Here is a 27,522-nt window from a genome sequence, read left to right on the forward strand (position 1 = left end):
TGTGATTGATTCTCAGTTAAACCTCTGGCTAGTTCAGATGGCAACCTTGAGCGAGGTTTAGAAGACTGAGAAGTGAAAGAAGAAAAGTCCCGTGTTCCAGGGACAGTTCGCATAACTATTCACCTATTCCGACCTCTTTTTCTTAATAGCAACATGGAGAATTCATAACATAAGAATATTCTCCACAACCATGAGCAGGGCACTGGGATGGGGTAAGTGAAGACAAGCAACAACAATTGGGGGTCGCATAACTCCATAGCCTCCAACATTTATCCAATGAAAATGTTGTTGTTGTTTAGTCGTTTAGTCGTGTCCGGCTCTTCGTGACCCCCTGGACCAGAGCATGCCAGGCACTCCTGTCTTCCACTGCCTCCCACAGTTTGGTCAAACTCATGTTAATAGCTTCAAGAACACTGTCCAACCATCTTGTCCTCTGTCGTCCCCTTCTCCTTGTGCCCTCCATCTTTCCCAACATCAGGGTCTTTTCCAGGGAGTCTTCTCTTCTCATGAGGTGGCCAAAGTATTGGAGCCTCAGCTTCAGGATCTGTCCTTCCAGTGAGCACTCAGGGCTGATTTCCTTCAGAATGGAGAGGTTTGATTTTCTTGCAGTCCATGGGACTCTCAAGAGTCTCCTCCAGCACCAGAATTCAAAAGCATTCATTCTTCGGCGATCAGCCTTCTTTATGGTCCAGCTCTCACTTCCATACATCACTATCCGATGAAAATATTTTCCGATGAAAATAGGGATGTCCTAAGGAAAAGCGGGACATTCCAGGACCAAATCAGAAACCGGGACAGCTTCTGTAAATCCGGGACTGTCCCTGAAAATAGGGACATTTGGAGAATCTGGGTTGTGACCCTTGCGGTCATTTCTGGTTGCAGCAAAGAATGGAACAGTCGTAAGAAAACCTCTCTTGCTCGCTCCTATTTCCTCGTCTTCCCCCCACAGACACTAGAGGGTGCTCGAGCTATATTTTAAGAACGCATTTGGCTCCGACTGTTGTGGGATAAAAGGTGCCTGGCCACAGACATTATTACAAAAGCTCTGCTTCCCAGGCACGCATCCTTGAACTACCAGCTCCTGCTTGGAAGACGCAGTTGAATGCATCCCTTTCTTCCTTAGCAGTTCTCCAGTGCTGGAATGCCCTTCCATCTAGTGCCTCTTCCTTTTTTATTTCATTTAAGCTCCACTCCCCCAGCAAACCACTTCTATGACATCTGAAAGCAGCCCTGTATAGGGAAGTTTTTAATGTTTGATGTCTTACTGTGTTTTACTTTGTTGGAAGCTGCCCAGAGTGGCTGGGGGAACCCAGTCAGATGGGTGACATATAAATAAATTACTACTACTACTACTACTACTACTACTACTATAAGGGTAAAGGGTAAAAGGACCCCTGACCATTAGGCCCAGTCGTGGCCGACTCTGGGGTTGCGGCGCTCATCTCGTTTTATTGGCCGAGGCAGCCGGCGTACAGCTTCCGGGTCATGTGGCCAGCATGACTAAGCCACTTCTGGCGAACCAGAGCAGTGCACGGAAACACCGTTTACCTTCCCGCTGGAGTCGTACCTATTTATCTACTTGCACTTTGACGTGCTTTCGAACTGCTAGATTGGCAGGAGCAGGGACCAAGCAACGGGAGCTCACCCCGTCGCGGGGATTCGAACTGCAAGTCCTAGGCTCTGTGGTTTAACCCACAGCGCCACCCACGTCCCTTTGCTGCTACTATATCTTGCCTTTAATTTTAGAATAAGCTTCCATGCAGGAGCTAGAATGCAAGACAGTCGTTCTCAAACTTCTGCCTCTGGGCCACACTTTCAGAATAAAAATTTGCTCACGCCACACCAATTGTTGTTGTTGTTATCTATCCATATTTTGCAAGCAATATTAATAATAATTCATACCATACCATACTACACTGAAATGTTTAAACATTCCTTAAATTGTCCTCAAATCTTTCTGCCACCCTTGCCGTCCACTCCTGCCACACCAATGTGTTTGCCACACAAAGAGAGAAACAGAGTACTTCACCTAGGAAATTGCACCTAAGAATTGCACCAAAGAAAAATGTTCTTACGTTGCGAATCGGCCCAATTATGCTGTGAACCACCCTGAGATCTATGGGTATAGGGCAGTTTACAAATTTAATAAGGGTGGCAGAAAAGAAAAACAGCTCAACTGCAAGCTGAAATTACAGGGCGGCCAGGGCCGCTACTGGGCTTTGCCATACGCATTACACGCCTCGGGATTTAAATCAATGTCCCCAAATAGCTCTATGGAAAGTTATGAATGGAAACGTGTCCTGGGATGACCTCACTGCGCCTACCCCCAGGCAGAATGGTGCATTTTCTCCCCCCTCTCTGCGCTTGAGGTCTTTACATTTCAACAACCATCACTGAAGCAAGAGAGAGTTGGGTTGAATGAAACTGACCTGCCTTCTGCTTGGCTATTCTGCCACCTCCCTATGCCTTGTGATAAATGCGTAATGCCCTAGGTTTTGAAGGTGACCTGGGAGCTTCACAGACTGAAATCGGTTGGGAACGAGCTATCTATCTTGGGTCCCAGGCAATGCACGATAGGGGCAAGCTTTATTTCAGGATGAGAAACCTCTATTCCATATTGGTGCGTGTGTTTGCCTGAAGAGACCATGCACGAATACACCTTGTGATAAAGGTGTGACGATGCCCCGCAACTTGGATGGCGTGTGTAATAAACGTAAATCTGCCCTCATTCCTTTATGGGGGACACAAGAGCCCTTATAGAGTCCTCTGTAGGTTCTCCATCGGTCGGAGAAAAGAACAGAGGCCAACCAGAGAATATTGAGAAGCAAAGGAACTAGTAAGCCTGATCTTTATTGAACTGTTGCAGCAGGGTGCTCCTCTCACACACAGGAAAGGAGGAGGACCCAGAACCAAGGTGTGTCCGCCCTTATATAGACATTTTAAATTGCCCGCCTTGAAGTCCAAGACCACCCCCAGAAACATCATACCTACATTACAGAAAGGGCGGTCTACAACAGAAATCTGAGTGCTTTGTTTACCTCCTGTCTGGCAGGTTACCTATTAATGCTTACTTGATTGGATACCCTGGGGTGCCTGGCTAGTCTTTTGTAATGACAAATACTTAGTTCCGCAGGGCCCTCTTGTGACAGAGCGTTCCACCAAGTCGGGGCCAGTACTGACAAGGCCCTGGCCCTAGTTGCGACCAATCTAACCACCTTGCGACCTGGGACCTCCAAAATGTTGTCATTTGTGGACCTTAAGGTCCCCCGCGGGGCATACCAGGAGAGGCAGTCTGTAGGTACATGTGTCGTAGGCCCATGTACCTAGGACTCCCACCCCACAAAGAATCCTGGGAACTGTAGTTTGTCAGGGTGCTGGGAATTATAGTTCTGTGAGGGGGATCAGCTACAGTTTCCATGATTCCCTGGCAGGAGCTATGGGCTTTAAATGTTCCTTAAGCATCTGGTGCGCACACAGCTGCAGAGAGCGGTCCCACGGCTAGACTTTGCTTTTCTCACCCACACTTCTTGCTTTAAGAAATGCTGAAGGCTTTTTCCAGGCCAACAGCAGTTGGGATTTCTAGCACACCTGCCCAAGGCACAGACCATCCCAGTGCTCTCTGCAGCCCCTTAAGTTACAACCTCTCCTGTTGTGAGTCACTGGCAGGGAATGAGCACACATACAGAGAGAGAGAGACTGCATCTGTCAGTAGTTTTCCATCCTTCCCACAGACTTACATAACAAGAGCACATTTTTTAAAAGAAATGAAACTGGAGGGCAGAACCCCAGCTGTCGCTGCGACAGCTACCCTCTCCTCTTCCCCGCAGGCTGGTCTGCAACAGACTTCTGCAAACCTCAGTCATATGGCTTTGGGGAGCATGGAAATAAGTTGGCGAAGTCGGGTGGAGGAAGGAGACGGGCTCTCTGTGTTAAGGCAGGGATAGGAAAAAAGCTCTATTTACATAATAAGCATTCAAACTGTTGGTGCTGACCTTTAAAGCCCTAAACAGCCTCGGTCCAGTATACCTGAAGGAGCGTCTCCACCCAGATCATTCAGCCCGGACACTGATGTCCAGCACCGAGGGCCTTCTGGCGATTCCCTCACTGTGAGAAGCCAAGTTACAGGGAACCAGGAAGAGGGCCTTCTCGGTAGTGGCACCCGCCCTGTGGAACGCCCTCCCACCAGATGTCAAAGAGAAAAACAACTATCTGACTTTTAACATACATCTGAAGGCAGCCCTGTTTAGGGAAGCTTTTAATGTTTAATAGGTTATTGTATTTTAGTGTTCTGTTGGAAGCCGCCCAGAGTGGCTGGGGAAACCCAGCCAGATGGGCGGGGTATAAATAAATTATTATTATTATTATTATTATTACCCATAAGCAAGCAGTTGTCTACATGGGGCTACCTTTGAAGGTGACCCAGAAACTACAGTGGTACTAATTATTATTGTTGTTGTTGTTGATGATGTTGATGATGTTGTTGTTATTAGTCTCTCACAAGAAATTTCTCCTTTGCAAAAAGTTAACATGTACCGTATGTTGGAGCAAGTAAGTGCAGGAATCACAGTAGGAGGAAAACCACTCCCTGACTGACCACCCCTTGGCAGTCAGATTGTTGGTTAAGAGTCTAGGGTGGCCATCAGCAATGGAAGCGAACAGAAAGGAGGTGGTCTCTTGATGGCTGGAAATCTCTCCGAGTTGCTGAATGAGATACCCACCCATGCTCAAATAGGGTGACACACTTCTGGCTGAGGGGACAGGGTAGGTGGATGTGAGTGTGTGGAACAGCAGCCAGCAGTTCAGGAAGAGGGTAAGGAAGGAAACTAAATGGCTGATGAGAGTTGCAGTCCAATAACATTTGGAAGGCAATGGGTCATTGGGTTGTAGACAATACCAAGCTAGGAGACCCCAATGGTGTAAAGCAATTTCCCATTTCAATTCCCATTGGAAATTTCTGGCATCTCTAGCTGGTGGGTACCAATTTGCCATTCAACCCATCCGGAGACAACGGCCTCATCTTGCTTATGGGTCGGAGCTGTTAGAAAGCTTGCAGGATATAAGTTGCAGGCCAGTAAATTCGGCATGCTTATTTGCAAGGCTGAACTGGATGCCATTTAGATCAATGGGACTTCCATACACTCGCCTAGGGTGATGGCCACACACCGTAAGGACGTAAGATAGAGCCTGCTGGATCAGGCCCAATGACTTCTCTAGTCCAGCACCCTCTTCTCACAGTGGCCAGCCAGATACCTGGGAACCCTCAAGCAGGATTCGCACACAAGAGCAAATCTTCCCTCCTGTGGTTTCCAGCAACTGGTATAATAATAATATAATATAATATAATAATTTATTATTTATACCCCACCCATCTGGCTGGGTTTCCCCAGCCACTCCAGCAGCTTCCAACAGAATATTAAAATACAATAACCTAGTAAACATTAAAAGCTTCCCTAAGTAGGGCTGCCCTCAGATATCTTCTAAAAGTCTGGTGGTAGTTTTTCTCTTTGACATCTGGTGGGAGGGTGTTCCACAGGTCGGGTGCCACCACCGAGAAGGCCCTCTGCCTGGTTCCCTGTAACTTGGCTTCTTGCAGTGGGGGAACCACCAGAAGGCCCTTGGCACTGGACCTCAGTGTCCGGGCAGAACGATGGGGGTGGAGACGCTCCTTCAGGTATACTGGGCCGAGGCCGTTTAGGGCTTTAAAGGTCAGCACCAACACTTTGAATTGTGCTCGGAAACGTTTTTTCTCTCTCTTCTCCGTATGCTTATTGCTTCCATATGAAATTAGAACTCTTCCAGACTTACAGAGCATGGCCTGTCATTAAACGTTTAGCCTGAACGACAGGAAGCAGAACACAAAAATGTGGGCTATGTTCACAAACACAAACCCTGGATGAGGCCGAAAGCCAGGGATAATGAAGCATAATTAGATGCTGTGCGAAGGATTCTGGGACATCCCTATTTTCATCAGAGAAATTTTGGAGGGTATGGAGTTATGTGACACTCCCCCCCCCCCAAGTCAAGGAGACAAGTAGCTATACTACCTTCAGGAGACATCTGAAGGCAGCTCTGTATAGGGAAGGTTTTTTAATGTTTCATGTTTTATTATGTTTTTATATATGTTGGAGGAGGGACGCGGGTGGCGCTGTGGGTTAAACCACAGAGCCTAGGACTTGCCGATCAGAAGGTTGGCGGTTCGAATCCCCACGACAGGGTGAGCTCCCGTTGCTCGGTCCCTGCTCCTGCCAACCTAGCAGTTCGAAAGCACGTCAAAGTACAAGTAGATAAATAGGTACCACTCCGGCGGGAAGGTAAATGGCGTTTACGTGCGCTGCTCTGGTTCGCCAGAAGCGGCTTAGTCATGCTGGCCACATGACCCGGAAGCTGTATGCCAGCTCCCTCGGCCAATAAAGTGAGATGAGTGCCGCAACCCCAGAGTCGGCCACGACTGGACCTAATGGTCAGGGGTCCCTTTACCTTTATATATGTTGGAAGCCGCCCAGAGTGGCTGGGGCAACCCAGACAGATGGTCAGGGCATTATTATTATTATTATTATTATTATTATTATTATTATATAAAAGGTAAAGGGCGTACAGCTTCCGGGTTTAGCCGTTTACCTTCCCGCTGGAGTGGTACCTATTTATCTACTCGCACTTTGATGTGCTTTCGAACTGCTAGGTTGGCAGGAGCAGGGACCGAGCAACGGGAGCTCACCCCGTTGTGGGGATTCGAACCACCAACCTTCTGATTGGCAAGTCCTAGGCACTGTGGTTTAACCCACAGCGCCACCCGTGTCCCTTATTTATTGTCCCTTATTATTATTGAATAGGACATCCCTATTTTCATCGGAGAAATGTTGGAACCTATGCAGTTGCAAACGGACAACTTCCAGAATATAAAAAGCTAGCGCATCAGGGGCAGAACCCTCCCCCATGGCATGCTAGATTTCTATTTGCAAAGGGTTATGCAAGCAAGCATCGCAAGCCATCTCAGTTACATAAGGCATCTGCTTTGCTGCCATCCCAGCCCAACTGATTGCGGGTAGAGAGATTCCTTCCTGCAGCCTGTTCTGGGCTTGTCTCAGCATCCTTCGTCCTCGGATGACCGAGGTCTGATCCTGGATTCCAGCATCCGATTACATTATTGAAACAAGGCACAGAGCAGCTTTTATCTTCCTCTGTTGTGGCATGCTACCCAACACCCTGGAAATGAATGGCCTGTGGGACTTTCAAAAATTGCAAAGCCAACATAGTTGGAGCGAGAAATGGGCAGAGCCGTTCGATGCCAGTGGCTGTCCTTACTAAGAAAATAAGAATGGGGAATGGCTGAGGGAAGGATCAACAGGATGCCTTCAAAGTCCTCGTCTCAGGAAGACCTGACGTGCGGCTACTTCTTTCATTTTACATATACCGTGTTTTTTGCTCTATAAGACTCACCTTTTCCCTCCTAAAAAGTAAGGGGAAATGTGTGTGCGTCTTATGGAGCAAATGCAGGCTGTGCAGCTATCCCAGAAGCCAGAACAGCAAGAGGGATTGCTGCTTTCACTGCGCAGCGATCCCTCTTGCTGTTCTGGCTTCTGAGATTCAGAATATTTTTTTCTTGTTTTCCTCCTCCAAAAACTAGGTGCGTCTTGTGGTCTGGTGCGTCTTATAGAGCGACAAATACGGTATATAATTTTTATTGAAAGGGAAAATGTACAGAAGGAAAATAGAGTTAGAGTTAGATAATTTATTACGGTCAAAGACCATCTCACATAACATAACACAATAAAAACAGCGTTCATAAAGATAAAATATACAATCGGAGCAAATTGCAGCAATAGCTCATGAGTTAAAATTGTGAAGGAAAATAAGAATGAGAAGAGAAAAGATACCAGCAGAAAAGCATCATGCAGCATAACTATTGCTGTGGTTTGACAAACATTGCTACATATTTGGAAGAGAAAAGCTGACCCAGGCCCTGAAACCATCCTCTGAGGCCCTTCTTCATGTGCCTCCTCCAGAAGAGCTCCAAAGGGTGGCTACACAAGAACAGGGCCTTTTCTGTGGTGGCTCCCCGTTTGTGGAATGCTCTCCATAGTGAGGCTCGCCTGGCACCTTCCTTACATATCATAACATGTGATATTTTGGTGTATCTTTGGTTTCTATGGAAGCCGCCCAGAGTGGCTGGGGAGGCCCAGCCAGATGGGCGGGGTATAAATAATAAATTATTATTATTATTATTATTATTATTATTATTATTATTATTAGGCACCAGACAAAACATTTATCTATAACCAGGTCTTTGGCTGACGAAACAATCTATGGCCTTTTAAATGTGTTGGGGGGGTATTTTTGTTGCTGTTATTATGTTATGCATTTTGTGGTGTTGTGCTGTAAACTGCCCTGTGATCTTCGGAAGAAGGGCAGTATATAAATTTAACCCAAAAAATGGAAAAGGGGGAAGGGGTGGGGAAATACCACATTAATTAGCAATATGTTGAGCACATGGTGGATCAAACAAAGATGTTAATCTTAATTCCTTTGAGATATATATACCGGTATATAGTAAAGGAGCGTGAGTGTGTTGTTTCTTATTGAATGTATTTTCACATAACTCATACTTCCAGACCCTCCAAGTGTCCCTATTTTCCAGGGACGTCCAAGATTTAGAGAAGCAGTCCCAGTTTCTAATTTGATCTCAAAATTTTCCACTTTTCCTTTAGGATGTCCCTATTTTCATTGGAGAAATGTTAGAGGGTATGGAGTTGTCCAACCCCCAAGCTGTCTGAAGGCAATCCTGTGTAGGGAAGTGGATTATTTTATGTTTAATTTTTTTTATGTTTTTATATATGTTGGAAGCTGCCCACATTGGCTGGGGCAACCCAGTAGGACGTGTGGGGGTATAAATAGTAAAATTATCGTTATGGAATGGGACGCCCCTATTTTCACTGGAGAAATGTTAGTGGTCCTGTACTTCTAGCATAAGCTAGAGGGATCATCCATTATAAACCTCCCCTCCTTATGCATAAACAATCTGAAATCAAACCATAATGCATAACCCCTGTTTATTCTTTTACATATTTTATATATAAAAGAATAAAGTATTATTACATAATAGAATACATTATATACACATACAGTACAGTACAGAAACCCCATTTGCCCTGACTGGACTCAAGGCGACTTAGTGATAAAACCAAGAACCTCTGGAAACACAGAAAGACCAATTAAACACTGATAGATTTGAAACTATATGCACACATATAAAATATATTAAAACCCCACAAATAATTGCAATAAAAGCAGCACAGCGCCAGCCCTTTCTTTTCAGATCCTTTGCCACCCTGTAGCTGGCTAGATCTGATCCACTTTGCCATCCCATCTACCTGCCGCCCAGTTGACATTCAGCGAAGAAATTGCCCCATCTTCCCAAAGCAAATTTTAACTGGAGCGAGAGAAATATGCTTGCCACTGCGGCGTAAATACCAGACTGATTTCTCTGAAGCATTTCAAGGAAAGGCGACGCCCGGGGGAATTGTCTGATAACTGGAAAAGCAAGGTTGCTTAGAAATTATCGTTCTTATTTTTATACCCAAGTGATGGCATGTCATGTACATTTGATATTCGCTAGAATTGGAACAGAGGAAAAATACTAATCCTTTTTATGCCGGTTATATAATCTCTGTGTGTCCCGTCCCCCCTCCTACCCATCTGCTTTTCCTTCCAGGCTATGGTCATCTGATCAAGACTAGGTGGGAGCAGCCACAGATATTATAATATCCTTGCATGTATTGAGTTTTGGGTGAGATGAGCACAGCATGGTTATAGTGTCTGTAATATTTCACAGAATCACAGAGTTATAGAGTTGGAAGGGAACCCCAAGGGGCATCTAGTCCAACCCCCTGCGATGCAGCAATCATGACAGATGACCATCCAGCCTCTGCTTAAAAGTCTCCAGCCTTCCCCATTCAAACATATACAGTATATGCATGAGTGCTAGTTGGTGCATGAAGGGGTTAAGAACACAGAGTTAGATTCCTAGACCCAACTAGGTTGCAACCCCTCTTCTCCAATGAGAAAGGAAAAGAAACCTTCTCTTCCTGTTTCCTCTGTCTCTGTGCCATGCAACCTACTGTACAAGGAAGGACGTATCTAAGCTTTGCTACGGGTTTAGAGCAAATGTAGTTGAAGCTATCTTTCTGTATTTTCTACCCAAGAGATTTCTGCCTGTGTTCTCCTTGCTGCCACTTGGATAAATGCATGAACTGGACCTTTGAATCAGTAAGTAAAGCATTTTTAACTTCCAGTATGTAGTCTGTTTATTGCAGGAGGGGTAGAAAGAGAGCAGTGCTGTTTGCAAGCAGACTAAACAGCATAAAAGGGTCTAACAACCTATATTCCTAATGCTATATCACTGCTTGGCTTTTGTGTGTTTACAATCTGCTACTGGTGTCTCTCTCCTGCTGGAGAATGAGTTTAGCCCTGCATTTTGAATCCAGGCACCCAGCTGATTCTTCTGTTATTTACCCCAAACATGTGGCTCACAGGGATTCATATTTTCCTCCAACAAGTAATCCTTTCCACTGCTGAACAGCTCTTACCATCAAAGGGTTCCTCTTACTGCATTTACAAATATATAGCCAAAGGGTAAGCGGGAACAAACACACAGTGAAGGCTGGTCCATTGGGCACTCAACCTTGATCTGCTCTCAACAGGTGCCTGAGTTTGCACTTTTTCCTCTCCCTGTCCGTTTTCCTTTGTGTCGTGTGTGTGTGTGTGTGTGTGTGTGTGTGTGTGTGTGTGTTTAGATTGTAAGCCTGCGGGCCAAGACTATCTTGTATTGATTGTATATAAGCCACTCCATCTGGTATGCAGGCTGAGACCCTACCTGCCCGCGGACTGTCTCGCCAGAGTGGTGCATGCTCTGATTGTCTCCTGCTCAGACTACTGCAATGCGCTCTACCTCGGGCTACCTTTGATGATGACCCGGAAACTGCAATTAATCCAGAATGCGGCAGCTAGACTGGTGACTGGGAGCGGCCACCAAGACCACATAACACCGGTCTTGAAAGACCTACATTGGCTCCCAGTACGTTTCCAAGCACAATTCAAAGTGTTGGTGCTGACCTTGAAAGCCCTAAAGAGCCTCGGTCCAGTATATCTGAAGGAGTGTCTCCACCCCCATAGTTCTTCCCGGACGCTGAGGTCCAGCGCCGAGGGCCTTCTGGCGGTTCCCTCACTGCGAGAAGCCAAGTTACAGGGAACCAGGCAGAGGGCCTTCTCAGTGGTGGTGCCCGCCCTGTGGAACGCCCTCCCACCAGATGTCAAAGAGAACAACAACTACCAGACTTTTAGAAGACATCTGAAGGCAGCCCTGTTTAGGGAAGCTTTTAATGTTTGATGCATTACTGTATTTTAATATTTTGTTGGAAGCCACCCAGAGTGGCTGGGGAAGCCCAGCCAGATGGGCAGGGTATAAATTGTTATGTACTGAAGTTCTCACCCTGGGCCAGCAGGGGGATACTGTAGATAGTTATGTAAATAAGGGATCAAAAGTGACGTTCAGTGATTGGATAGTTTTAGAAAATTGTTACAGTTACATTGTCCTGGAGCTCTATATAAGCAGGCTGACTGAACCCTTCAGTTCAGTTCTGTCCTGGCCTGTGAATAAACAAGAGCTGTTTGAAGAATCGCTGTGTCGGCTGATATGTTCACCCACAACTTAACATAAATAAAAAATTATTATTAACATTATTATTACTCCGGAAACCTTTTTGACTGAAGATAGGGGTACAAACGCTCTAAATAAATATAGAAACTCAGCAAAGAGGAGGATAGGGAGGGGAAGCTAGAATTAGCCTGGATAAGAGGATATGAGAGCCATCTTCAAATATCTCAAGGGCTGTCATATGGAAGAGGGAACAAGCTTGTTTTCTCCTGCTCTGGAGGGTAGGACTCGAACCCGCGGCTTCAAGTTACAAAAAAGGAGATTCTGACGAAACATCAGGAAGAACTTTCTGACCGTAAGAGCAGTTTGACAGTGGGACGGACTCCCACGGGAGGTTGTGGGCTCTCCTTCCTTGGAGGCTTTTCAGCAGAGGTTGGGTGGCCATCTGTCAGGGATGCTTTAGCTGAGATTCCTGCATTGCAGCAGGGGGTTGGACTAGATGACCCTTGGGGTCCCTTCCATCTCTATGATTCCATGATCAGCAAAGTGTGGCGAGAAGTGGGCTGCATTACATAACTGAGACGCATGTTTACTGCAGCATCATCTCACCTGCTTTTATATCTTTCATCTTTTGAGGCTAGCGAGACAAACACTCAGCCTCCGAGGCTGAGAATCCACGAAACCTCATGACCTGCGGTTTTCAACGACATGCACAGACGTCCCTTCTTCCAGTTAATTAGCTGACACTGTTAATCACTCGCAACGGTTCTGTTTTTAATAGGGAAGGGAGCCGCGTTCCTCCGCCGGCTCCAACGCCATCGGAATTTAGCACGGCTGATTTGACAACTGTGGCTTCAGTTCTCTGCCTCTGAAATTGCCCGCTATTTGCATAATTTGGGATTCAGGAGGTTGGCTGAGGAGGTGAAACAAGGACACAGCTGAGGACTGCTATGGGAATTGGACAGATATTCTCCTCTCTCTCTCTCTCTCTCTCTCTCTCTCTCTCTCTCTCTCTCTCTCTTTTTAACAGACAGCCAGACTCTAAAGAAGTCAAGTGGTTGTGTTCCAATCCCCTCTGTGCCTCAAACACACACACACACAAAATTTTCTGACTGCCTTCGGGAAGCATAGAGTGTGAACTCATTTCAGACAGTTTCAGAGAAGACTGGAAAATACAAATCAGCCACATGCCACATGCAGACTTACGGGCAGAAATTGAATGTGTATGTCAGGATTGGAGGTGCGAAAAGCAAAAGAGGAAATTGAAAACTTCATCCTTTTAACTGGAGATGTTGTGAGGGGGTTGAACCTGTGACCTTCTCTGTGCAAAACATATTTTTTTCAGTGACCTCTAGTCTCACCCACTCCCACAATAAACGTGGTCCAAGGGATGAAAGGATCTGTCGATTTTAGTACTTTCATTTTCTCGTTTTTCTGACCTTAGGTTCAATTCTCTACATTTCTGTAGCAAGTTGTGTGGTTTTTTTTAAAAAAAAAAAATCATGTGAAAGGCTGGACTGGATGAATACCAAGCCAGAATTAAGATTGCCGGAAGAAATATCAACAACCTCAGATATGCAGATGACACAACCTTGATGGCAGAAAGTGAGAAGGAATTACAGAACCTCTTAATGAGGGTGAAAGAGGAGAGCGCAAAATATGGTCTGAAGCTCAACGTCAAAAAAACTAAGATCATGGCCACTGGTCCCATCACCTCCTGGCAAATAGAAGGGGAAGAAATGGAGGCAGTGAGAGATTTTACTTTCTTGGGCTCCATGATCACTGCAGATGGTGACAGCAGTCACAAAATTAAAAGACGCCTGTAGGACAAGACCTGCCAAGGAAAGCAAAAGAAATATTTATGTATGCTACAACAGCGGCAAGAGTCTTGATAGCACAAGGATGGAAGAATGAGGAAACACCAACAAAAGAACAGTGGCAAGAGAAATTGATGAACTATGCGGAACTTGCGGAACTGACATACAAATTGCGAGATAAGGACAACTGTGACTTCAAAGAAGAATGGGAACTTTTTACAAATTACTTAAAAAGACAACAAAATGAATTGGACTCCTTGGCAGGTTTTGAATAAACATACACAAATTTATTGATTGTTAACATAGTGGACTCAGGTGGCGCTGTGGGTTAAACCACAGAGCCTAGGACTTGCCGATCAGAAGGTCGGCGGTTCGAATCCCCGCTATGGGGTGAGCTCCCGTTGCTTGGTCCCTGCTCCTGCCAACCTAGCAGTTCGAAAGCACTTCAAAGTGCAAGTAGATAAATAGGGACCGCTCCGGCGGGAAGGTAAACAGCGTTTCTGTGCGCTGCTCTGGTTCGCCAGAAGCGGCTTAGTCATGCTGGCCACATGACCCGGAAACTGTACACCGGCTCCCTCGGCCAATAAAGTGAGATGAGCACCGCAACCCCAGTTGGTTACGACTGGACCTAATGGTCAGGGGTCCCTTTATCTTTAATGCCCTGACAATGGAGTGTAGGAAGTGTTGAGCAGACTGGATTAAACAAGTCTCTGTTGTGTACAAAAGAGATGTCAGGTGGCCTCAAGAGCTGCTGGGACAAAGATGTGTCTTGCGCTACAGCCAAAGAATGTCCTCATCCTCACCCCCACCCACCCACCCACCTGAAATCAGCCAACATCAACAACTTTCATCCATGCTCTCCATCCAGTTTGAAGGGCCTTGTCGGAATGCAACTCCATCTCGTGGGCCAATGGTTCTCTCCAATCAGAAATGAAATGACATGTGCTGTCGAGAAGGAAAAATCATCAGGTTTGATTAGTCGATGTTACGGTAATGGGGCATGGAAATTATTATTTTTTAAGGGGATCTTCAGTTTCCAAGGAAATCAGCTGATCCCACTGGGAGCTGAACTTCCTACCTGAAGTTGTGTCTTGTTCCACGGAACTTCATGAGAATTGAATAATAATAATAATCACTGAGTTAAAACAGCAACAACAAAAACAGATTTTAGGACAGATGTGAGGACCCCCGCGCTTGGGAGCCAAATGTGGCCCTTCGGGACTTTATATCTGGGTCTTGGGAATCCATTTTTTTGCCTCAGCCTAGAGGATAGTACCAACATTGCTTAGCTTCAGTGAATGAAGGCCTTCTGAGCATTCCATCCTCAAAGCTCTAGAACTGCCACCTTGGAAATAGCATAGTTGCATTTTTCTTATTATCAGAGCAGCTGCTGGAGGCAGATTACACACAAACACACACAGTGTCGTACCTTGGTTTTTGAACAGCTTAGTTCTCGAACGTTTTGGCTCCTGAATGCCACAGACCCAGAAGTGAGTGTTCTGGTTTGCAAACTATTTTTGGAAGCCAAACATCCGACGGGGTTTCCGCAGCTTCTGATTGGCTGCAGGAGCTTTGGTTTTTGAGCATTTTGGAAGTCGAACAGACTTCCGGAACGGATTCCCTTTGACTTCCAAGGTATGACTGTATGTTTAAGTAGTCACAGTAATGTATATATTATTTCAGTGATTAAAGGTAAAGGGACGCCTGACCATTAGGTCCAGTCGTGACCGACTCTGGGGTTGCGACGCTCATCTCGCTTTATTGGCCAAGGGAGCCGGCGTACAGCTTCCGGGTCATGTGGCCAGCATGACTAAGCTGCTTCTGGCGAACCAGAGCAGCGCACGGAAACGCCCTTTACCTTCCCGCCGGAGTGGTACCTATTTATCTACTTGCACTTTGACGTGCTTTTGAACTGTTAGGTTGGCAGGAGCAGGGACCGAGCAACGGGAGCTCACCCCATCGTGGGGAATCGAACCACCGACCTTCTGATCAGCAAGTCCTAAGTTCTGTGATTTAACCCACAGCACCACCCACGTCCCCATTTCAGTGATTTCAGTGCTTAGCCAAATCCTAAAATGGACCTAGACCAGGCTTATAGAATCATAGAATTGTAGAGTCAGAAGGGACCCTCAGTGTCATCTAGTCCACCTCACTGCAGTGAAGGAATTCCAGCTGAACAGTCCCTGACAGACTCTCTCTGTTTTTAAAAACTCAAATGAAGAAGAACCCACCACCTTCAGAGGGAGTCCATTCCATTGTGGAACAGCTCTTACCATCAGAAAGGTCTTCCTAATATTTGGTTGGACTCTCCTTTCTTGTAACTTGAAGCCATTGGGTTGTGGTCCAATGAGACAGCCCTTCAGATATTAGAAGATGGCTTGGTATCACCTCTCAGTCTTATTTCCTTGTGTGAAGCACTGTTTGATGCAATGCTGCAAATACATTAAAGGTAAAGGTACCCCCTGACCGTTAGGTCCAGTCGTGGACGACTCTGGGGTTGCAGCGCTCATCTCGCTTTACTGGCTGAGGGAGCTGGCGTTTGTCCGCAGACAGCTTCCAGGTCATGTGGCCAGCGTGACTAAGCTGCTTCTGGCGAACCAGAGCAGCGCACGGAAACGCCATTTACCTTCCCGCTGGAGCGGTACCTATTTATCTACTTGCACTTGACGTGCTTTTGAACTGCTAGGTTGGCAGGAGCAGGGACTGAGCAACGGGAGCTCACCCCGTCGCGGGGATTCGAACCACCGACCTTCTGATCGGCAAACCCTAGGTTCTGTGGTTTAGACCACAGTGCCACCCGCGTCCCCTGCCAATACATTACCTGACCTTAGATGGCCACTTTATGCCCCGCTCGGGGTGACGTTTGAGGCAGACCTCACAATGACCCCACTTATGATGTTGTGACAATCCAAGGTTTCGATGGCTCAGCTGACAGGCACCCCATTGATTTGTTAGCTGGTTTGCTGAAGCTGCTCAAAATTTGGCTGTTTAAAGTGGCTTTGCAACTGATAAAACTGTGCCTCGTTGCCAGAAGGAAACACGAACCCAGGGTTAATTGCCTGGAGCCCCTGGAATCTCATGCCGCTCAGAGATTAGGGTGGCATGCAACAACAATATGCTCTAGAAAGTCCCCAGAGAAAAACGTGCAAAGTCACGCTTTGAACTCTTTTGCCAGTGTCACCTCATGGGGTTACTGTCTCAAAGGGCAGGGATATCTCTCCTGGTTTATCACCTTTGAGAATCTGTCAGTCAGAAGGTTTTGCAGCAGCAGCAGCAGCAACATGGAAGATAGATGTGCTGGAACAGTGCCCTATCTGTCTGGAATAGTCCACGTGGATAATTATGTTAAAGAGCATTCCCAGCTGGTCTTTGAAACCATTACAGGGGGTGAGGCAAAGGAGAGAGTTCACAACCTATGAGCAATTAAGTACAGTGGTACCTTGGTTCTCAAACGCCTTGGTACTCAAACAACTTGGAACCCAAACACTGCAAACCCAAAAGTAAGTTTGCGACCTTTTTTCGGAAGCCAAACATATTCCGTTTTGAGTGCCACACTTCCATTTTGAAGGTTACACTGAGGTCTGCCTGTTTTTGCTGTTTATTTTGTGGGTTTTGTTTTGGCAGCTTTTTTGTTGTTGTTTTTTCTGACTGTGTGGAACCCAGTTCAGCTACTGATTGATTGATTGTGTGACTGCAGTACATTGTTTATTGCTTTCATTTTATGGATCAATGGTCTCGTTAGACAGCAAAATGCATGTTAAAATGCTGTTTTAGGGGTTGTTTTTAAAAGTCTGGAACGACTTAATCCATTTTGCATTACTTTCTATGGGAAAGCGCACCTTGGTTTTGGAACGCTTTGGTTTTGGAACGGACTTCCAGAACGGATTAAGTTTGAGAACCAAGGTACCACTGTATAACAATCCAAATATATATGTATAGTTATAAATTGAATATATATGTATGTATCTATATAGATGTGTGTGTGTGTGTGTGTGTGTGTGTGTGTGTAGATATATAGATATATGAAACAATTAGAAATAACAACATCAATAAATAAATACAAAATAAATCAAACCTGTACCAGACAAGTTTGTATAATACAGCACAAATAAATTTAACCTCTTGAAACCACCAAACAGGAGAGAGAATAATCACTAATGGTTGGTGGTACTAGGGGTGGGTGCTAAATGCCTACATTTCATTTCACGGTGCAATCCTACTGCAGAGCTGGAAAAGGCTTTAAAAGAGAATTGGGCAAAATCGTGGAGGATACAGCAGTTGATGGCTGCAAACCACAATGGCTACGCTCTGCCTCCACCATCAAGGGAATAAGGCTTCCTGAATAGCAGTTGTTGGAAATGGCAGGGCAGGAAAGAATATTAAATGATGAAAAGATTGTGAACAAAGCACAAGAATGAATGAAAGAATTTTTTTAATTAAATAAGGAACAGGACACAGATATCAGGACAATATGGGATGCAAGAAAAGCTTTCATAAGAGGCTTTTATATACAACAAAGTAATTGGTAATATATGCCTGTTGTCTTTGTCCATGGAGTTTTCTTGGCAGGGATACAGGAGTCGCTTGTCAGTTCCTGCTCCAGGTGGATCACGTTTGGTTAAACCTTTCCATTCTGAAGGAAATCGGCCCTGAGTGCTCACTGGAAGGACAGATCCTGAAGCTGAGGCTCCAAGACTTTGGCCACCTCATGAGAAGAGAAGACTCCCTGGAAAAGACCCTGATGCTGGGAAAGATGGAGGGCACAAGGAGAAGGGGACGACAGAGGACGAGATGGTTGGACAGTGTTCTCGAAGTTACCAGCATGAGTTTGACCAAACTGCGGGAGGCAGTGGAAGAAAGGAGTGGAAGAGTCGGACACGACTAAACGACTAAACAACAATAGGTAATATGGTAATTTATGGACCTCATAGATATCTAAATCCATTTGCACATGTTGCCGTGCAACCAGTCCATGCAGAATGTAGGCACCCTATATATAGAAAGGAGCAAACCAGGGATATTTTAGGGAGCAGGCTAGCAGCCGGGGCCCATTACTTACTTCATAGGAGCCTACACAACACAAAACACTGTTGTTGTATGTAGGTTTTATTTTATTTGTTTTTTATCTTATATTTTGGAAATGTACATCCAGGTTTTTTTCCTTTAATTTTTGGGGGAGCCCTGAAGAGAGTGGGGCTCTAAGCTATAGCTTGTTTAGCTTATACATAAATCCGGCACTGGCCATCCAGAAGGCTCTTCCTGTGTTCTTATTACAGTGGTACCTCATGTTACAGACGCTTCAGGTCACAGACTCCGCTAACCCAGAAATAGTGCTTCAGGTTAAGAACTTTGCTTCAGGATGAGAACAGAAATCACACGGTGGCTGTGGGAGGCCCCATTAGCTAAAGTGGTGCTTCAGGTTAAGAACAGTTTCGGGTTAAGAACGGACCTCCGGAACGAATCAAGTTCTCAACCAGAGGTACCACTGTATACCATCTCAGATGGCTCCACCTCTGGCATGCTGTTTGGGATGCACAGATACAGTGGTACCTCGGGTTACATACGCTTCAGGTTACAGACGCCGCTAACCCAGAAATAGTGCTTCAGGTTAAGAACTTTGCTTCAGGATGAGAACAGAAATTGTGCGGCAGCAGCAGGAGGCCCCATTAGCTAAAGTGGTGCTTCAGGTTAAGAACAGTTTCAGGTTAAGAACAGACCTCTGGAACGAATTACCGGTAAGTACTTAACCTGAGGTACCACTGTAATACAAAACCGGTCGCTGTGACCGTCTGAAAGCCACAGCTCCCCATGAAAAATGCTCCCCACGGCAGTCTCTTTAGGGGTGGGGGAGCGATCGTTCCGGTCATTGCCATGGGAACCAGATATCGAGTTCCTCAGGAACATTCTTAGCAGAGCGGCGAGTTGTGCGCTCTGGATTTGAATGCGAGGAGGAGCACTTCCCAAAACCATCCGAAGAAGTCATGAGATGAGGTAACCATAGCAATGCAGCTCATCGAACAGATAGCCAATAGGGGCAGGGAGGGGGGGAAGGGGGGACAAAGAGCCTGCGAGGATATTCTGAAATATATGTATAAATCTAATTACAGTGTAGGCAGATCAATCGGGGCACGAGTTCTTATCACCACCCTCGTCATGGGAAAGCGTTTTTTTTAAAAAAGCATCCCAGCATTAGAAATTAAGAGCCAGGCAATCTCCCGTTTTTATTATATTATTTATCAGGGCTAGTCTCTAGTTCAGGGGTCAGCAGGGGGCCGGTCCACTGTCCCTCAGACCTTGTGGGGGGCCAGACTATTATTTTGGGGGGGGGGAATGAACGAATTCCTATGGCCCACAAATAACCCAGAGATGCATTTTAAATAAAAGCACACATTCTACTCATGTAAAAACACCAGGCAGCCCCACAAATAACTCAGAGATGCATTTTAAATAAAAGCACACATTCTTCTCATGTAAAAACACGCTGATTCCTGGACCGTCCGCGGACCAAATTGAGAAGGCGATTGGGCCGCATCCGGCCCCCAGGCCTTAGTTTGCCTATCCATGCTCTAGTTGTTGTGACTGACGTCTGATAAATCACTATACACCCCCCTTCCCCCCCCCCAAAAAAGAGAATCAGTTTGTTTGTTTTTATCTTTAGGGAGACTGATAGGGCGACCACATCCTCAGCATTGCCCAAGGGCGGAAATTCATCGCCAGAAGCAAGGACACCAGTTTGCGTAGGCTAGATTATGGATAGATTTCTGGCTGCCAGTTAACTGCTAGGCTAGATTCAAGGTGCTGGGACTGTGAAATAGATTGCAATATTCTTTCCACAGACTTCCACTCCTAGGTGAACTTTCCCTTCCTCGTTGCAAGGTGACTGTCACGAGGAAGGATGAATCAGCCACAGCTCAGGATCACATGGTGACCCATGCCTCCCAGATGAGTCACCAGAGAAAGGTCTAAATCGCAGTAGCTACCTGTTTCATATATTGGAATGTCTGGCAAGGCTGACTCACGCAGGTAAGGAATGCAGGGGAGAAACTCTTAAATTCCAAGGTCACATTGGAGAAGCACCCAGTCAGGTGTGACTAAAAAAATTAAGTAATTACAGTGGTACCTCGGATTACAGACACTTCAGGTTACAGACGCTTCAGGTTACAGACTCCGCTAACCCAGAAATAGTACCTTGGGTTAAGAACTTTGCTTCAGGATGAGAACAGAAATAACATGGTGGCAGCAGGAGGCCCCATTAGCTAAAGTGGTACAGTGGTACCCCGCAAGACGAATGCCTCGCTAAACGAAAAACGCGCAAGACGAAAGGGTTTTCTGATTTTTTAGCCGCTTCGCAAGACAAATTTTCCTATGGGCCTTTCTTGCAAAACGAATTTTTTTTTTAAGGTTTTTCCCCACAGGCTCCCTCTAAACTTCAGCGGAGCGGGGCGGGCTGGGAAGGAATCCCTTGGACCCCCGCCGGACTTCCCGCAGCTCTTTTGAAGTCCGGTGGGGGGAGAAGGGCTTTTCTTCCTACCGCCAGCCTTCAGAACAGCCTTCTGAAGGCTGGCGGTGGGAAGAAAAGCCGTTCTCCCCCCGCCTGCCTACAGAAGAGGTTCGAGGAAAGAGGCGAAGGAGCGCTGCCCCTTCACCTCTGTCCCCGGAGCTTGCCGTTCTCCCCCGGCCTGCCTTCAGAAGAGGTCCCCGGACAGACTGTCCCCGGACCTGGTCTGAAGGCGGTCTCCATAGGAACACATTAATTGATTTTCAATGCATTCCTATGGGAAACCGTGCTTCGCAAGACAAAAAACTCGCAAGAAGAAAAAACTCGCGGAACGAATTAATTTCGTCTTGCGGGGCACCACTGTACTTCCGGTTAAGAACAGTTTCAGGTTAAGAACGGACCTCCGGAACGAATTAAGTTCTTAACCTGAGGTACCACTGTATATTCTTTGCACATAAACAAAAGGGCTTCTTGCACACCATACGTTGAAGGTGTGTTTAAAACACCATGACTTCCTGGAAGGAATCCTGGGAACTGTGGTTTGTTATGGGTGCTGGGAATTGTAGCTCCATGGTAAACTACAGTTCCCAGGGATATTTGGGGAAAGCTATATGCTTTAAATGGGACGTGGGTGGTGCTGTGGTCTAAACCACTGAGCCTCTTGGGCTTGCCAATCGGAAGGTCAGCAGTTCAAATCCCCACGACGGGGTGAGCTCCCGTTGTTCGGTCCCTGCTCCTGCCAACCTAGCAGTTTGATAGCACATCAAAGTGCAAGTAGATAAATAGGTACCGCTCCGGCGAGAAGGTAAACGGTGTTTCCGTGCGCTGCTCTGCTTTTGCCAGAAGTGGCTTAGTCATGCTGGCCCCGTGACCCGGAAAAACTGTCTGCGGACAAACGTTGGCTCCCTTGGCCAGTAAAGCAAGATGAGTGCAGCAACCCCAGAGTCGTTCGCGACTGGACTTAACTGTCAGGGGTCCTTTACCTTTTATATGCTTTAAATGCATGGTGAGCACGCACCCTAGCAAACACATATTTACTGGATTTGTTTATTTATATGGCCCTGTGGTGGAATATCACACCTCTATTTTTCATATCAGGGACGCGGGTGGCGCTGTGGTCTAAACCACTGAACCTCTTGGGCTTGCCGATCAGAAGGTCGGCGGTTCGAATCCCCGCAACGGGGTGAGCTCCCGTTGCTCAGTCCCAGCTCCTGCCAACCTAGCAGTTCGAAAGCACGTCAAAGTGCAAGTAGATAAATAGGTACTGCTCCTGCGGGAAGGTAAACGGCGTTTCCGTGCGCTGCTCTGGTTCACCAGAAGCGGCTTAGTCATGCTGGCCCCATGACCCGGAATCTGTACGCCGGCTCCCTCGGCCAGTAAAGCGAGATGAGCGCTGCAACCCCAGAGTCGGCCATGACTGGACCTAATAGTCAGGGGTCCCTTTACCTTTACCTTTATTTTTCATATCACTAAGACAACACGCCCCTGCCCCAAAGAGCATACAATCTAGATATTGATGCAGTTGGGACAAGAGAGGAACAGAAGGGAACTGGGCACAGGGATAAATAGGGGAAGAAGGTGTGGCTGTTTCAGGGAAAGGTTATTAGACTGAGTACACATAGCATTTTATTCTAGAAGCATTGGGGACTTGGCTTCTTCTACATAGTCCACACACAAGCTAGATGCACTGCATGTTTTTTGCCCCTGAAATGCGCTTCTTGAGAAACCAGTTTCATTCTGAAAATAAAAGTTTCTTGATTCTGAAATGGCAATGTGTCCATTTCAAAACAGATGAAAACAGGTGTAGGTGGTCTTGGCAATGAAGGGGTGTATCCACACCTGCTCCTTGTGAGTGTTGCAAATACCAAGATTGCAATCACTGCTTCATTATTCATTCACCTGGGGCAGGTGAAGGAAGAAAATGGCCTGGATAACCTACTCAAGGGATGGGCTTTCAAACGCATATCAAACCACCCCACCCACCCTTGAGGGCAGCAGAATCTAGAACCAATCTAGATTGAAAGCTGCGTTTTGAGGATGAGCAGGAATGATTCCATACTAAGAAAAAGTACATTTTTGTGTTGCAAATGGGTTCGCGTGCTCACAGCCTTAGTTATAATGGGATATCCACACTGCAGCAAAATTAGCTAACCGAGAATCTAATTTGCAGAGGAACCAGCACACCATCCAACACTTCACCGATAAAAGACGTCCCCTCCGATATTTCTCCATTGAAAATAGGGACGTCATATTCCATAACCTCCAACATTCGTCCAATAAAAATAGGGACCTCCTAAGGAAAAGCAGGAAATTTTAGGATCTTTTTTTAAAATAACATTTTTTTTATTTTCCAAAAATAACAAAAAAACACAACAACAACAACAACAAAGCGAAAACCAAACCAAACAGATTGACTTCCCTCTAATCCAGCCTTTCTCAACCTGTGGGTCCCCAGATGTTGTTGAACTACAACTCCCATCACCCCTAGCTAGCAAGGCCAGAGCTCAGGGATGATGGGAGTTGTAGTCCAACAACATCTGGGGACCCACAGGTTGAGAACCGCTGCATCTAATCCCTTCCCTGGTTCTTTTATTTATCAAGATACTGCATGTCCATTGTTAAATTTATAACATATTTAAATCACCTATTATCCATTCATAATGAAATTACAAGTAATCTTAAAACCCTGCTAATGTATTAACCTGTGTACATTGCTTCTGTATATATGCAATAAACATCTTGCAGTCTTCCTTAAATTCATTATCATCTCTTCCTCTTAATTTCACCGTCAATTTTGCCATTTCAGCATATTCCATTAGTTTAACTTGCTAGTCTTCTTTAGATGGGACACCGTCTTCTTTCCAATATTGTGCTAAGAAAGTCTGTGCAGCCGTTGTTGCATACATAAACAAATTCTTTTGTAATTTTGGTAGGTTCACGCCTATAATACCTAATAAGAAAGCTTCTGGTTTTTTAACAAAGGGGTTTTTTTTTAAAAAAAATCTTCATTATAAATCATTTCCCCATATTTCTTTATAATTTTACAATCCCACCACATATGGAAAAATGTCCCCTCTGTTAATTTGCATTTTCAACACTTGCTTACCTTAGTTTTATACATTTTCGCTAGTTTAACTGGAGTTAGATACCATCTATACAGTGCATCATTTTCATATAATTTTCTTTATTTTTTAATGCTTTTTATTGACTTTTCAAAAAATAATAATAATAATAAAACAATCTTTACAATCATTCTTAATGTCATCTTATTTACATTGCGCAGAATCACGCCTTGACTTCCTTCCTTCCCAGTTGCGGTTTTCTTAATATACATCTTCTCTTACAGTTTCTTCTACATTTCTATACACGTCACAAGAACTATACTAACCCTGCTGTAGTTCTTAAACCTCTACAATTAATTTCTATATATGTTACAAATTTACTCCATTCTTCTACAAACTTTGCCCCTTTTTGGTGTCGGATTTTATATGTCATTTTCGCTAATTCCGTATCTTCGAAAAATTTGGCTTGCCATTCCATAACTGTTGGGATCTCCGATGGCTTCCATTTTTGGGCTACAAGAACCCTGGCTGCTACCGTGGCATATTGGAATAATGTATGATCCTCCATTTTTATTTCATCCCCTATTATCCCTAATAGGAATTTTCTTTAATTGCCACACATGCACTTGGAGGATATATTAGGAAGTATACGTGTGAATACAGAGGGCAAATCTGGTCACAGAGTCCATTGATCGCAAGAGGCCTGGGATATTTTTCTATGCAAAGTTCAAAGGCATGCAAGATAGGACTGACCAGGAAGTCGTTCACAACCCGAGTAATCATTCCAGACTGCGCAATCTTCCTAGCTTTGCTCAGGAGCATTTGCCACACCTCAGTGGGCCAGGAAAGCACAGCTTCAATTAACACCTTAATGAATAGAAGCAAATCCGCTGATAAATTCTAACTGGGTAATTGCAGGCTGGAGCCGAAGTTTGACCTTTTCGGAGGCAGAGTCCGGTGGGACGCAATTAATTAAAAACCAATCTGTTTCTAAACACAATTAAGATTCTGCTAAGTAGGTCAGCCTTTAAGAGCATTGTGCTGCAGGAGGGATATTGAGTTGATGATCCACTTGCGAATCGTGGTCAGAATGGTAATACTGTGGACCTCCTGTTTTCCAAAAGCCAAGCCATGGACCCCCTACTTTTGAATATATATATATATATATATATATATATATATATATATATATGGGATGCGGGTGGCACTGTGGGTTAAACCACAGAGCCTAGGACCTGCCGATCGAAAGGTCGGCGGTTCGAATCCCCGCGGTGGGGTGAGCTCCCGTCGTTCGGTCCCAGCTCCTGCCTACATAGCAATTCGAAAGCACCCCTAAGTGCAAGTAGATAAATAGGGACCGCTTTCTAGCGGGAAGGTAAATGGCGTTTCCGCGTGCTGCGCTGGTGCTGGCTCGCCAGATGCGGCTTCGTCACGCTGGCCACGTGACCCGGAAGTGTTCTCGGACAGCGCCGGCTCCCGGCCTCTTGAGTGAGATGAGCGCGCAACCCTAGAGTCGGTCACGACTGGCCCTGATGGGCAGGGGTACCTTTACCTTTTTATCTATATATTTATGGTGGTTTTTCTTATGTGAATGGTGCCATTGAACCCCTGGGATCCACAGACCACCAACTGTGAACAACTGGCACAAACAATATTTTGCAGGCTGTAGCGAGAAAGAGGCGAGGTGGAGGATTGTATGTACCAGTTCCTGAAAACAGATGAGGACAAATGGGAACAGGAGGCTACCAATGCTTTCTTCCCCCCCACCCCACCACACATTATTAATTGTTCTTATAGCAGTTGCTCACTCTTCGGATCACTGCATTTCCATCTCAAGGAACAGTACGTTTCGCATTGTGTGTACCGTTTTGCACAGATCGAAAATGCCAGGTAATGTCTGGAACGAGCAAATTTCTCTCTGTATTCGAGGGGGGTTGGTGGAACGGCTCTACAGTGGTACCTCGGGTTACAGACGCTTCAGGTTACATACGCTTCCGGTTACAGACTCCGCTAACTCAGAAATAGTGCTTCAGGTTAAGAACTTTGCTTCAGGATGAGAACAGAAATTGTGCTCCGGCGGCAGCAGGAGGCCCCATTAGCTAAAGTGCTGCTTCAGGTTAAGAACAGTTTCAGGTTAAGAACGGACCTCCGGAACGAATTAAGTACTTAACCCGAGGTACCACTGTATAAGAATTTAAGAGGAGGCTGGCTGGTATATCAGGCGAATCTCACCCAACATCCTGTTTTCACAAGTGCCTGTGTGATCTCGTGGGTCTCTAGTCTAATGTGTTTTCTAATTTTCATTTCACCAGGAAGCAGGACAGCAATACAGACCCTTAAGTAGTAATCACATGCATGCACAGTTTTTGATTTGGCTGTAGGCATGGTGATAGCATTCAGCAGGTCTGTCTGTTACCTACATAACCGGGTAGTCAACATACGAGGGTGTCAACGAGGAAGGTCCATTTATAACTAGATGTGTGGCAAGAAAAAGATTTCAGATCACATGACGGGGCACCTGGCCAACACCTGCTCTCTTTTACTGATGTGCTTTTTCTATAGAACAGTTGCTACGTTCCTTGAGTTGGGAGTAACAGGGCAAAGTTTTTGTTGTTTTGCAATACTGTATTTATGGTTCCTCCTCCCTGTGTGGTAATTGTGAAATGTCCCCAGTTCTGCCCAGCTAGCAAGGCCCACTGATTTACACTGAACTGAGAGAGACTATGGTTTTCCCAGTAGTGATGTATGGAAGTGAGAGCCGGACCATAAAGAAGTCGGATCACCAAAGAATGGATGCTTTTGAATTATGGTGCTGGATGAGACTCTTGAGAGTCCCATGGACTGCAAGAAGATCAAACCTTTCCATTCTGAAGGAAATCAGCCCTGAGTGCTCACTGGAAGGACAGATCCTGAAGCTGAGGCTCCAATACTTTGGCCACCTCATGAGAAGAGAAGACTCCCTGGAAAAGACCCTGATGTTGGGAAAGATGGAGGGCACAAGGAGAAGGGGACAACAGAGGACAAGATGGTTGGACAGTGTTCTCGAAGCTCCTAGCGTGAGTCTGGCCAAACTGCAGGAGGCAGTGGAAGACAGAAGTGCCTGGCGTGCTCTGGTCCATGGGGTCACGAATAGTCAGACATGACTAAACAACTAAACAACAACAACAGAGAGAGACTTTCTTGCAGGAACTTTAGTTTAAGACCGCAACATCGCAGAGGAATCCTGAGGTTTTTTACCTGGGAGAAAGTCCCATTAACTCCCATAGGACTTACTCCCACACACAAAAAAATCACATTTCAGATTGCAAAGTTTCAATACAATTCTGGGCATACTACTTGGGAATAAGGCTGTGTTTACACCACACATTTAAAGCACATGACTTCCCCCCAAGAATCATGGGAACTGTGGTTTGTGGTTTGAACTGTAGGGTGCAGGGAATTGTAGCACTGAGAGTGGCATGCTACAGTTCCTAGGATTTTTGGAGCAAGCAATAT

General features: G+C 45.7%; 1 long non-coding RNA gene across 4 annotated transcripts in view; it reads left to right on the forward strand.

Annotated features, from left to right (window-relative positions):
• Positions 1-27,522, forward strand: part of LOC128422761 (uncharacterized) — a 217,364-nt gene that overhangs the window by 83,608 nt on the left and 106,234 nt on the right. The window contains exon 1 of one of the 4 annotated variants that reach the window (XR_008332586.1): positions 15,179-15,386. The exons of 2 other annotated variants lie outside the window; for them this stretch is intronic. This is a non-coding gene — a long non-coding RNA (uncharacterized LOC128422761). Of the gene's footprint in view, positions 1-15,178; positions 15,387-27,522 lie in introns of those variants that run through there. One more of the 4 variants, XR_008332587.1, reaches the window with a different exon arrangement.

Source organism: Podarcis raffonei, chromosome 10 (assembly GCF_027172205.1).
Source record: "Podarcis raffonei isolate rPodRaf1 chromosome 10, rPodRaf1.pri, whole genome shotgun sequence".
Taxonomy (NCBI): Eukaryota; Metazoa; Chordata; class Lepidosauria; order Squamata; family Lacertidae; genus Podarcis; species Podarcis raffonei.